Consider the following 12555-nt stretch of genomic DNA (forward strand, 5'->3'; position numbering starts at 1 on the left):
TGGAAAACTTAAAGCATGTTTTTTCTGAAATGACCATAATGTACTGAAATAAGCTTTAAGTTGCTTTTCAAACAGATCATTTACATAGATTTTTATGTCTATGTACATATTTTAAATCTATTTTATTGCTGTGTGATGTACACATAATAGAAAATTCAAGTGTACAGTTGGTTGAGTTTTGACACGTAGATACGCTCATTTAGCCACCAGTACCTTTATGATGGTTAACAGTATTTCATTCTCCTAGAAATTTCCCTGTGCCCTTAGTAAATGCACTCCCCTCCCCACCTCTGCTCCTGATAACCACTGATGCATTTTCTGTCAATGTAATGTTGAATTTTCTGGAAATTTCTCTAAATGCAGTCTTACTGCATATAGTTTTTTTTGCGTTTGTTTTCTTTCACTTAATCAGATGCTTTGAGATTAATCCAAGTGTTTCTGGTATCAGAAGTTTCTTTCTTTGTATAACTGAGGATTATCTATAATATAGATTGTGTAGATATATCACAGTTTGTTTCTCTAGTCACTAGATGATGGATACTTGAGTTTTTTTCAGTATTTGGCTATTATGAATAAAACATCTATAAAGAGCTCATTTTTTAATGTCTATTTATGTATTTTCAGAGAGAGAGAGAGAGAGAAAGAGAGAGTGAGAGAAAGCACACACACAAGAGCAGGGGGAGGGAGAGAGAGAATCTCAAGCAGGGTCCCTGCTGTCAGCTCACAGACCACCCAATTTGAGGTTCGACCCCTTGAACTGTGAGATCATGACCTAAGCTGAAATCAAGGATTGGAAGTTTAACTGACTGAGACACCCAGCTGCCCAGAACAGTTCATGCATTATCTGAGCATCTGCTTTCACTTCTGTTAGATACATCCTAGACGTAGGATTCCTATGTTTCATGGTAAGTAAATGTTTATTTATAAGAAACTGTCAAGATGTTCTCCAAAGTCATTGTGCCATTTTCATTTGTATTGGTAATCTATCAGACTCTCCTAGTCCCATACTCTTGCGTGTTGGTGTCAGTCTTTTACATTTTAGCCATTTTAGTGCACGTTTGGTGGCATAATCTAAGGTATTACATTAAAAAAATTTTTAAGCTTTATTGATGTATGATTGATAAATGAAATGCATCTATTTGAAGTGTACATCATGAAGATTTGACATAAATATATATTTTGGAAAATTATCGTCACATCCTTCACCACATACAGTTTCCTTTCCTTTCCTTTCCTTTCCTTTTTCTTTCCTTCCTTCTTCCTTCCTTCCTTCCTTCCTTCCTTCCTTCCTTCCTCCTTCCTTCCTTCCTTCCCTTCTCCTTTCTTTCTTTCTTTCTTTCTTCTTTCTGCTTCTTTTTGGTGAGCATCTTTAAGGTCTACTGTGTTAGCAAATTTCAAGCACATTGTACAGCATTACTAACTGTGGTCCTCATGCTGTATGTTAGATATACAGAGCTTATTCATTTTATAACTGAGGGTTTTGTGTCTCTGCCTAGCACCTCTCCATCTTCCTTTATTCCTTAGCTTCTGATAACCACCATTCTACTCTCTGTTTCTGCAAGTTTGACTTTTTTTTATTGCATGAAAAGGTGAGAGCATATATAGTATTTTTTTACATGTTCTATTTTCACTTAGCATAATATCCTCTAGGCTCATCCATGTTATTGTAAGTGGCAGGATTCTCTTCTTTTTTAGGCAGAATAATATTTTATTGTATATATACCGCATCTTCTTTCTCTACTCATCCATCAATGGACACTGAAGATGTTTCCCTATCTTGGCTATTGTGAATCATGATATGATGAACATGAGAGTGCAGATATCTCTTTGAGACACCGATTTTGTTTCCTTTGGATATATACCCAGCAGCGGAATTGCTGAATCTTATGGGCTTTCTATTTTTATGTGTTTGAGGAACCTCCACAGTGTATTCCATAGTACCTGAACGATTCATATCACCAACAATAATGCTCAAAAATGCCATTTTCCCACATCCTTGCCGCCATGTTATCTGTTGTCTTTTTGATGACAGCCGTTCTTTTTTTTTTTAATGTTTATTTTTATTTTGAGAGAGAGTACAAGCAGAGGAGGGGGAGGGAAGGAGAGACAGAGAGAGAGAGAGAGAGAGAGAGTGAAAATCCCAAGCAGGCTCTACCCTGTCAGCCCAGAGCCCAATGTGGGGTTGGATCCCACGAACCATGAGATTATGACCTGAGCCGAAATCAAGAGTCAGATGCTTAACCTACTGAGCCACCAGGAGACCCTTGATGACAGCCATTCTAACAGGTGTGGGTGATTTCTCATTGTGTTGTGATTTGCATTTCCCTGATTAGTGATATTGAACACTTTTTAGTGTATTGACCATTTGCAGGTCTTCTTTGGAGAAATGTCTATTCAAATACTTTGCCCATTTTTCAATGGGTTATATGTTTTTGTTTTGTTTTGTTTTGTTTGTTATTTGTTTGCTTCGCTATTTGAGTTGTATAAGTTTCTTATGTATTTTAAATATTGAACCCCTATCAGGATATATAATTTTCTTTTTTTATTTTTTAAAAAAATTTTTTTTTTCAACATTTATTTATTTTTGGGACAGAGAGAGACAGAGCATGAACGGGGGAGGGGCAGAGAGAGAGGGAGACACAGAATCGGAAACAGGCTCCAGGCTCTGAGCCATCAGCCCAGAGCCCGACGCGGGGCTCGAACTCACGGACCGCGAGATCGTGACCTGGCTGAAGTCGGACGCTTAACCGACTGCGCCACCCAGGCGCCCCAAGGATATATAATTTTCAAAGATTTTTCTCATTCTGTATGTTGCCTTGTCACTCTGTTGGTTGTTTCCTTTGCTGTGAAGAAGTTTTGTAGTCTGATGGTAGTCTCGTTTGTTTATTTTTGTTTTTTTGTTGCCTGTGCTTCTGATGTCATATCCAAAAAAACAAAACAAAACAAAACAAAACAAGACAAAAAACAAACAAAAAAACCAAAAACCAAAAACACACTGCAAAGGCCAATGTCAAGGGGCATTTTCTCTATGTTTTTTTGTTTGTTTGTTTTTTTCCGGGAGTTTGATGATTTCAGGTCCTACATTGAAGTCTTTAATCAATTTTGAGGTACTTTTTGTGATTGGTGTAGGGCAAGGGTCCAGTTTCATTCTTTTGCATGTCGATGTCCAGTTTTCCTATTATCATTTGTTTGAAGAAGCTCTCCCCTTTGTGTGTTCTGGGCACTCTTGCAAAGCATGGATTGATGACTTATGCATGGGTTTATATCTGGGCTTTGAATTCTCTTCCACTGGTCTATGTGTCTATTTTTATGTCAGTACTGTATTGTTTTGATTACTAGAGCTATATTTATAAGATAGCTTGAAATCAGGAAGTGCAATGCCTCCAAATTTGTTCTTCTTTCTTAAAATTTCTTTGGCTATTTGGTATCTTTTATGGTTTCACATGAATTTTAGGATTGTTTTCCTATATTTGTGAAAAATGCCCGAAGAATTTTAAGAAAAATTGCATCGAATCTGCAGATCACTTTGGTTAGCATGAACATGTTTGCAATGTACATTCTTCTAATCCATAAACAGCTTTCCTCTCGTCACTGATTTCCACATATTTGTAGTTTTTCCAGTTCTCTTCTTGTGATTGATTTCCAGTTTCATACCATTGTGGTTAGGAAATTCTGGTGCCTGGTATGATTTCAATCTCCTTGAATTTCTTAAGACTTGTATCGTGACCTGACATAGTCTCTGTCCTGAGAATGTTCTATGTGTGCTTGAGCATAAGATGTGTTCTGTTGCTGTTGGATGTGATGTTTTGAAGGTGCTAGTTCTGTTCAGTCTAACGTATAGTTCAAGTCCAATGTTTTCTTACTGATTTTCTGTCTGAATGATCTTTCCATTGTTGAAAGTGGGAAATTGAAACCCTCTATTATTTTACTGTATTGTTGTCTACTTCTTCCTTCAGATCTGCTAGTATTTGCTTCATTTATTTAAGTACTCTGATATTGGGTGCCTTTATACTTATAATTGTTATATCGTCTTGATGAATTGACACCTTTATCACTATTATCAGCCACTCTTTCTAATCTCCCTCCTCCAACCATGTCAACACTGGTTATTGTCTTTATATTTTGAGATTATCTGAGTTGATCAGGGTAAGTTGTCTTGCTTCTCACAGAGATCTCTGTCTCTGAATACTTACATCTTAGCTTAGCTTAGCTCTGAGACAATAGTAAACAGTTCTTTACCCTCTAAATATTGTTATAATCTCTTATCACTTTAAAGAAGCCATTGCATCATATACTGGCCTCCTTTGTCTCTTTTAAAAAAAAAAAAATTTAATGTTGATTTGTATTTGAGAGAGAGAGAGAACAAGCAGGGGAGGGGCAGAGACAGAGGGAGACACAGAATCCAAAGCAGGATCCAGGCTCTGAGCTGTCAGCACAGAGCCTGATGTGGGGCTCGAACTCACAAGCTGTGAGATTATGAGCTGAACCGAAGTTGATGCCTGAGCCACCCAGGTGCCCCATGGCCTCCATTATTTCTGATGAGAAGTGAAGCATAATGCTTTTTGTTGTCTATTTTTTAATATTGTCTCTTTGTTTTTGCATTTCAGCAATTTTTAGTGATTTCTTTTTTTTGAATTTATCCTAATTGGGCTTCCTAAGAACACACATCCCCTGTGTTCTTAGACCTTTGGGCTGATATGTTTCATTACATTTGGAAAATGTTTTCTCTTCTCTCTTCTAATAGTCTTCTGTCCTGTTTTTTCTCTATTCTATTCTGGAACTCCACTTACACATGTGTAAGACCTTTTGCTATTAGCCCATATGTCTTGGATACCTTTAAAAACTCTTCTTTTTCTTTGTATTGTATTGAAGGTTACTGATCCTTTCCTCTTCTGTTAACACCCTGGAATGACTTGTTGGGATGAGCATTGGGTGTTGTATGGAAACGAATTAGTCAATAAATTATATTTAAAAAAACCGCCATTGAATGGATTTGTTATTTTTCATAGTATAGCTTTTGCTTCCAGCCTTTCATTAAATTCATTTTATATTCTTTTTTTAAAGTTTATTTATCTTGAGAGAGAGAGTGTGTGAGTGGGGTGGGGGGCAGAGAGAGAATTTCAAGCAGGCTCCACACTTGAGCCTGACAAGAAGCTCCAACTCACAAACCTCGGGATCATGACCTGAGCAGAAACCGAGTGCTGGATGCTTAACCAATGGAGACACCCAGGTGCTCCCGTTAAATTCATTTTAATATTGCCCATATCTCTGAGTAAATTTTACATCTTTTCATGGTTGTTTTCCACCATTTTCTTTTTTCAACGTTTTTTTTTTTTTTTTTTTTTTTTTTTTTTTATTTATTTTTGGGGCAGAGAGAGACAGAGCATGAATGGGGGAGGGGCAGAGAGAGAGGGAGACACAGAATCGGAAACAGGCTCCAGGCTCTGAGCCATCAGCCCAGAGCCCGACGCGGGGCTCAAACTCACGGACCGCGAGATCGTGACCTGGCTGAAGTTGGACGCTTAACCGACTGCGCCACCCAGGCGCCCCTCCACCATTTTCACTAATTTCTTTAGCAGATGAACTGTAGTGAGTTTGAAGTTCTTGTCTACAAATTCTAGCATCTGGGAGTATGCTCTCATTGACTAATCTTTTCTCTCAATTTGGGATTATTTTCTTGCTTATTTGCATATCTCATACTTTTTTTATGTTCAACGTTATGATAAAAGATCATGACAGACCAAAGTAGATCGCATGTATCCAAAAAAGACCATTTCCCTTTCTGTCAGGTCACCAGGAAAGACTTCTGGTTTATTGATTTTCTTTGTGATTTTTCTCTATTAATTTTACTGGTTCCTCGTTTTTGCGGTTTCTTTCCTTTTGAATTAATTTGTTCTTCTTTTGCCAGATTATTAAGGTGCAAGCTTAGATCATTGATATGAGACTTCACTTCTTTTTGAATCTAAGCTTTATATAAAAATTAATTGATTAATTATTTTAATTTACATCCAAGTTAGTTATCATATAATGCAATAATGATTTCAGGAGTAGATTCTAGTGATTCATCCCCTATGTATGACACCCAGTGCTCATTCATCCCAACAAGTGTCTTCCTTAATGCCCCTGACCCATTTAGACCATCCCACCATCACAATCCCTCCAGCAACCCTCTGTTCTCTGTATTTAAGAGTCTCTTATGTTTTGTCCCCCTCCCGTTTCTATATTATTTTTGCTTCCCTTCCCTTGTGTTCATCTGTTTTGTATCTTAAATTCCTCATATGAATGAAGTTATATGATATTTGTCTTTCTCTGACTGACTAATTTCATTTAGCATAATACCCTCTAGTTCCATCCGCATTGCTCAAATGGCAAGATTTCATTCTTTTTGATTGCAGGTTAGTACTCCATTGTGTGTGTGTGTATATGTGTGTGTGTGTGTATATATATATATATATATATATATATATATATATATACACCACATCGTCTTTATTCATTCATCCATTGATGGAAATTTGTGCTCTTTCCATACTTTGGCTATTGTTGATACAATGTGGTGCTATAAACATTGTGGTGCATGTGTCCCTTCGAAACAGCACACCTGTATCCCTTGGATAAATACCTAGTAATGTGATTGCTGAGTTGTAGGGTAGTTCTATTTTTAATTTTTTGAGGAATGTCCATACTATTTTCCAGAGTGGCTGCACCAGTTTGCATTCCCACCAGCAGTGCAAAAATGATCCTACCAATCTAGGCTTTTAATGCTATATTTTTCTCTTTAAACTTTCCCTTCGTTGTGTGCTACTAATTTTGTTATATTGTGTTTTTATTTTCTTTGTCTTTTCCTTTGTCTTTTCTAAGATTTTGTTTTTAAAGTAATCTCTACACCCAACGTGGGTATTGAAATCACAACCCTGAGATCAAGAGTCGCAGGCTCCCCCGACTGAGCCAGCCAGGTGCCCCTGTGTTTTTATTTTCATTCAATTCAAAATATTTTAAAATTTCCCACCCGACCCCCTCTTTGGACCATAGATCATTTAATGTCTTTGTTTTATAATTTCCAAATATTTTGGGATTTCATACATACCCCTTTTATTAGTTTAACTCTGTTTTGGTCAGAGAATATATTTTGCACAATTTTGAATATATGATCTTTCTCCTTTTTAGTATGACTATTGCTATTTTAAGTTGAGTGTATTGCTGCCTGAAAAAAGAGACTATTTCCTTAATCTTTTTTTCACGTAGGTGAAACTATGTGACTAATACTAGCCTAACAGATGCAAATAGAATTTTTGAGTGGCTCTACTACTAAGGTTTCTTAAAAGAGAGGGAATAATCCTTTTCTCCTTTATTCCTTCTTGCATGTTTGGGGGTTAACATGTAATAGCTAGAGTGCCAAAAACCATTCAGGACCACAAGTTGACCTTGAGGATGGAAGTGGTTTGTAAGGGTGATAGAGCAAAAAGATAAGAGTTTTCCACTCATGTTGTGCTTGAATCTTGCAAAACAGTCTTACTTTTTATTCATTCCTTATACCTTCTAATTTTTCTTTTTTCTTACTCCATAGGCTAGACTTTAATGGATGATATTTAATATTTAATAGAAATAGTGATATGTTTTCTCATTTGTTATTTTATTTGTTTGTTTGTTTATTTATATTTATTTTATTAAGTAGGCCCCATGCCCAACGTGGAGCCCAATTCAGGACTTGAACTCACAACCCTGATATCAAGACCTGAGCTGAGATCAAGAGTTGGATGCTGAACCGACTGAGCCACTCAGGCACCCCTCATTTGTTATTTTAAGGGGGAATGTGTATCATTATTAAAAATGATAATATTTGAATGTGTTACATATAGATACTGTTTATCAAATTAAGTCAATTTTCCTCTAGACTTAGTTTGCAAAGAAGTTTTATAATTAATGGAGGTTGAATATTATCAGCTATATTCTGCGTTTCTTACGAAGAAAAATAGTTTGTGTTGGCATGGTAAATTGTGGCTTTTGATTTTTTGATGTCAAACTATTTTTGCATTCCTGGCATACACCCAACTCTTGCACATATCTGAATCCTGTTTGCTAGTATTTTCTTGAAGATTTTTTCATCTGGATTCATGGGTGAGATTAGCCCATACTTTTTCTTTCTTATATAATCTGATGTTGGGATCTAAGTTAAAGTAGCCTTTAAAACTTTACATACTGCTTTGTTAGCCAAGTTAACAATAAATTATATTAAAAATTAGTAAGAGTTTTTACATTAAAAAGTTCTCTTGGTGAGTTATATACTTGATAAATTCACTTGTAAATTTATCTGAGCCTGGAATTTTCCTTATGTGGGGATATAAGAAAATTTTTTATTGAGGTTTAATTTATACATAAAAGGCACCATAATTTAAAATTCAGTTTGAGGGGCACCTGGGTGGCTCAGTCGGTTAAGCGGCCAACTTCGGTCATGATCTCACAGTTCATGAGTTCGGTCATGATCTCACAGTTCATGAGTTCGAGCCCTGCATAGGGCTCTATGCTGATAGGTCGGAGCCTGGAGCCTGCTTCGAATTCTGTGTCTTCTTCTCTCTCTGGTCTTCCCCCACTCATGCTCTTTCTCTCCTTCAAAAATAAATAAATTTTAAAAAATTAAAAAAAAATTTAGTTTGAAAGCTTTGATGGTGGTATATGACCATAAACCACCTACCTGTTCAAAGAAGATATAGAACATTTTATTTGTCCTAGAAAGTTCCTTCACATCCTTCCCAGTCATTGTATACCTTTCATTGCCTGCAATAATTTTCTGATTTCTATTAGCATAGGTCAGAATTGCCTGTTTGTGGACTTCACAAAATGTAATCATATGGTTCTTTTGCATTTGGGTGATTTTGTTCAACATAATATTTTTCAAAATTCATGCAGGTTATTGTATGCCTCAGTAGCTTCCTCCATATTAATGTTGAATAATATTCCATTGCCGAAACATACCACATCTGTCTATTCAGTATCCTGTGGATAGACATTTGGGTTATGTTTAGTGTTTAGCTATTATGAATAAATATGTTTTGCACACTTAAGTATTTTTTTTATAGACCTATGTTTTCATTTCTCTTGGTTAAATTGGATACAGTACTAGATATAGTATTGTCAGCTCATAGGGTAGAGAGGTATGTTTAACTTTACCAAAAAAATACTGAATTTCCAAAAGTGATTGTACTATTTTATACTCATGCCAGAATTTTGTATTTCAGATTCTCGTTGCCAGCACTTAATGTTGCCTGCTTCAAAAAAAAAAAAAAGTTTTAGCTAATTTTGTAGATGTAAAATGTCTCCATATGATGTTAATATGCATTTTCCTGATGCCCAATAATGCTGAGATTCTTTTCATGTTACCAGTGGTCAAAAATAAGTCTTCTCTACAGTTCCTGTTCAAGTTTATTGTGCATTTAAAAAACTTTTTTTATTGTTGATTTGTAGGAGTTTTCCATATAATCAAGATACGTATTTTTTGTTAAATGTGTGTATCGCAGATATTTTTCTAAGTCTTTATCTTACTGATTCATTTACTTAACTTTGTCTTTGGACTAGAAGGAAATTTTAATGTTGATGGAATCTATTCTATAAATTGTGTTTTGAAGGTTAGCATTGATTTTTTTTCTTTTTTTCCTTTTCTAAGAAGTTTGTTACTCCAAGGTCACAGGTTTTTTTCCCTGTGTCTTCTCCTACGAACTTTGTGGTTTTAGCTTAGTTTATGTATGGACGGATGCAATTGTGATTTTTTTATATGAATATTTGGTTGTTATAGCACCATTTCTTGGAAAAGCTAGGATTTTTGATTAGGCTTGTCATCTTTGCAAGAATATCGGTGGGTTTATCTCTCAATTTTCTGTTTTGTTCCACTGATTTTAACCTGTCCTTATGCTGATCCCATGTACTCCGTATTTATAAAAAATCTGGAAATCTTGAAATCAGTTGTAAATGCCCTCAACTTTATTCTTTCTTTTTGATGATTTTGTCAGTTTTATTTTATTTTTTATTTTTTAATGTTTTTATTTATTTTTGAGAGAGAGAGAGAGAGAGAACATGAGCAGGGGAGGGGCAGAGAGAGAGAGGGAGACAGAATCTGAAGCAGGCTCCAGGCTCTGAGCTGTCAGTACAGAGCCTGATGCGGGCTCAAACTCGTAAACCAGGAGATCATGAGCTGAACTGAAATCAGAAGCTTAACTGACTGAGCCTCCCAGGTGCCCTGATTTTGTCAATAGATGTTTTAAAATTCTATTATCTGGAATATTTTCTATAAGATAGGAATTATTTGCTTACCCAAATTTGTCAGAAGTCATCTATATGGTTTTCTGCTCCTCGTTTGCTGGGAGTTTTAAATGATTATTTTAATATACATAAACGCTAACTTGCCTGTTTATGTTTTCTGTTTCTCTCAGTACACCTTTTGACATTTTGTATTCTTTTGGGAATTCGTGTATTGAATCTCAGGTTTTAATATCTTTGTTTAAAACTCATCTGGATTTTAAAATTTATTCCATGCTTGTATCTGTATTTTCTACTTTTTATTCTATATTTCATTTATTTTTTTATCTTTTCTCTCTTTACTTTCTCTCTCCCACTGATAAATCTTGACAGGGGTGTACTTATGTTAGAAAGCTTTTCTCAGAACTGGGTTTTGGTTTGTGGGTTTTTGTTGTTGTTGTTGTCATTTATATATAGTCCTATTTCATTTATATCTGAAATTATCTTTATAATTTCCACTTTTTTGTTGTTGTTCTTTATTTGTTCTATCCCTCTTTTCCTATTCTGTTGAGTTTAATGTTCAGTTGTTTTATTTTAAAGTTTATAAAAAATTATTGATAAATGAATTTAAATGTGGAAATTATTCCACAGGCAGTAATTAGCTGTGTTATATTTTCATTGTTACTCAATTTAAAATATTTCATACTTCCCTTTGAAATATCAGTAAAAAAATTTCTTTTAAAGTTTATTTATCTTTGAGAGACAAATTTAGACAGAACATGAGCAGGGGAGGGGCAGAGAGAGAGAGGAAGACACGGAATCCGAAGCAGGCTCCAGGCTCTGAGCTGTCAGCATAGAGCCCGACGCAGGGCTTGAACCCACAAGCCATGAGACCATGACCTGAGCTGAAGTCAGACGCTCAACCCACTGATCCACCCAGGTGCCCTGAAATACCATTTTAAATAAAAAGATGATTTAACATTATTTACTTCAAGTCTAGGAGATTTTGTTTAGTCACCTTTTATCATTGATTTGCAGTTTGCCCCTGCATGACAAGAGAATACAGGGACAAGTTGCTATAGCTTGTATTACCTACTCAAGAAAAGGGGGCAGTGAGGGTACACTGTATGCCAGGGTCTAGCAATCCCAGACAACTTTTTCCACCAAGCTGTTTCTTGTTTTTTATCATTTCATTTCCACCTCTTAATTCATTGCTATAACCATAGCAGAATAACCTCTTTCTTGGATTTAATGGGATGAACGTAGTAAGTGTAAGCACTAATGAGGGGAAACTAATTTCCTGGATTCATGCAGAATATAGCCTTGCCCAAATCAGTCGTATTCTCTGTGGCCTACATGGGATGAGACGTGTTTGCCTACACAAGTGAAATGATACACTGCACTTTTTATATACTCTCCTAAAGTTAGGTGATGACTCTGAATTCAGTTCTACATCAGGAGGGCGTATGCATGCATTTCAGCACATGAAGAGACTATATAATTATTAATAGCAATAGAATAACTTGATATTTTATCTACTGGTCATATATATATAGTGTTCTTTTAAATACCGTGTTATTTCAAGTTCCTCTTTTTTACAATAATTGATGGTTGGGGAGCCTGGGTGGCTCAGTTGGTTAAGTGTCCGACTTAAACTCAGGTCATGATCTCATGGTCCGTGGGTTTGGGCCCCACGTCAGGCTCTGTGCTGACAGCTCAGAGCCTGGAGCCTGCTTCAGATTCTGTGTCTCCCTCTCTCTCCGCATCTCCTCTGCTTTTGGTCTCTCTCTCTCTCTCTCTCTCAAAACTAAATAAATGAACATTAAAGAAAATAAACAAAAAAACCCAATAATTACATGGTTATATGATGGTCGTTTCTTTTCAAGGTCTGTGCTCAGAATGGCTAAAAAACCTAAAAGAAGGTAAGATTTAAAAAACTATTCATTACTATAAATTTTGTAACCAGAAAGAACTTATACATTATTATTTTTGACATTATCATATTTTAAAAAGAGGAGCCTTATTTAGTGCCAAATGCTGAAAATCAGAAAGCATCTTGGGGCCCGAGGGTGGCTCAGTAGGTTAAGAGTCTGACTTTGGCTCAGGTCATGATCTGATGGTTCATGAGTTTGAGTCCTGTGTGGGGCTCTGTGCTGACAGCTCGGAGCCTGGAACCTGCTTCAGATTCTGTGTTTCCCTCTCTCTGCCCCTCTCCCACTTACGCTCACTCTCTCTGTCTCTCTGTCTTTCTCAAAAATAAATAATAAATCAATAAATCAATAAATAAAACATTAAAAAAAGAAAATGTGTTACTGAATGAATCCC

The sequence above is a fragment of the Leopardus geoffroyi genome, chromosome D1 (assembly GCF_018350155.1).
Source record: "Leopardus geoffroyi isolate Oge1 chromosome D1, O.geoffroyi_Oge1_pat1.0, whole genome shotgun sequence".
NCBI lineage: Eukaryota > Metazoa > Chordata > Mammalia > Carnivora > Felidae > Leopardus > Leopardus geoffroyi.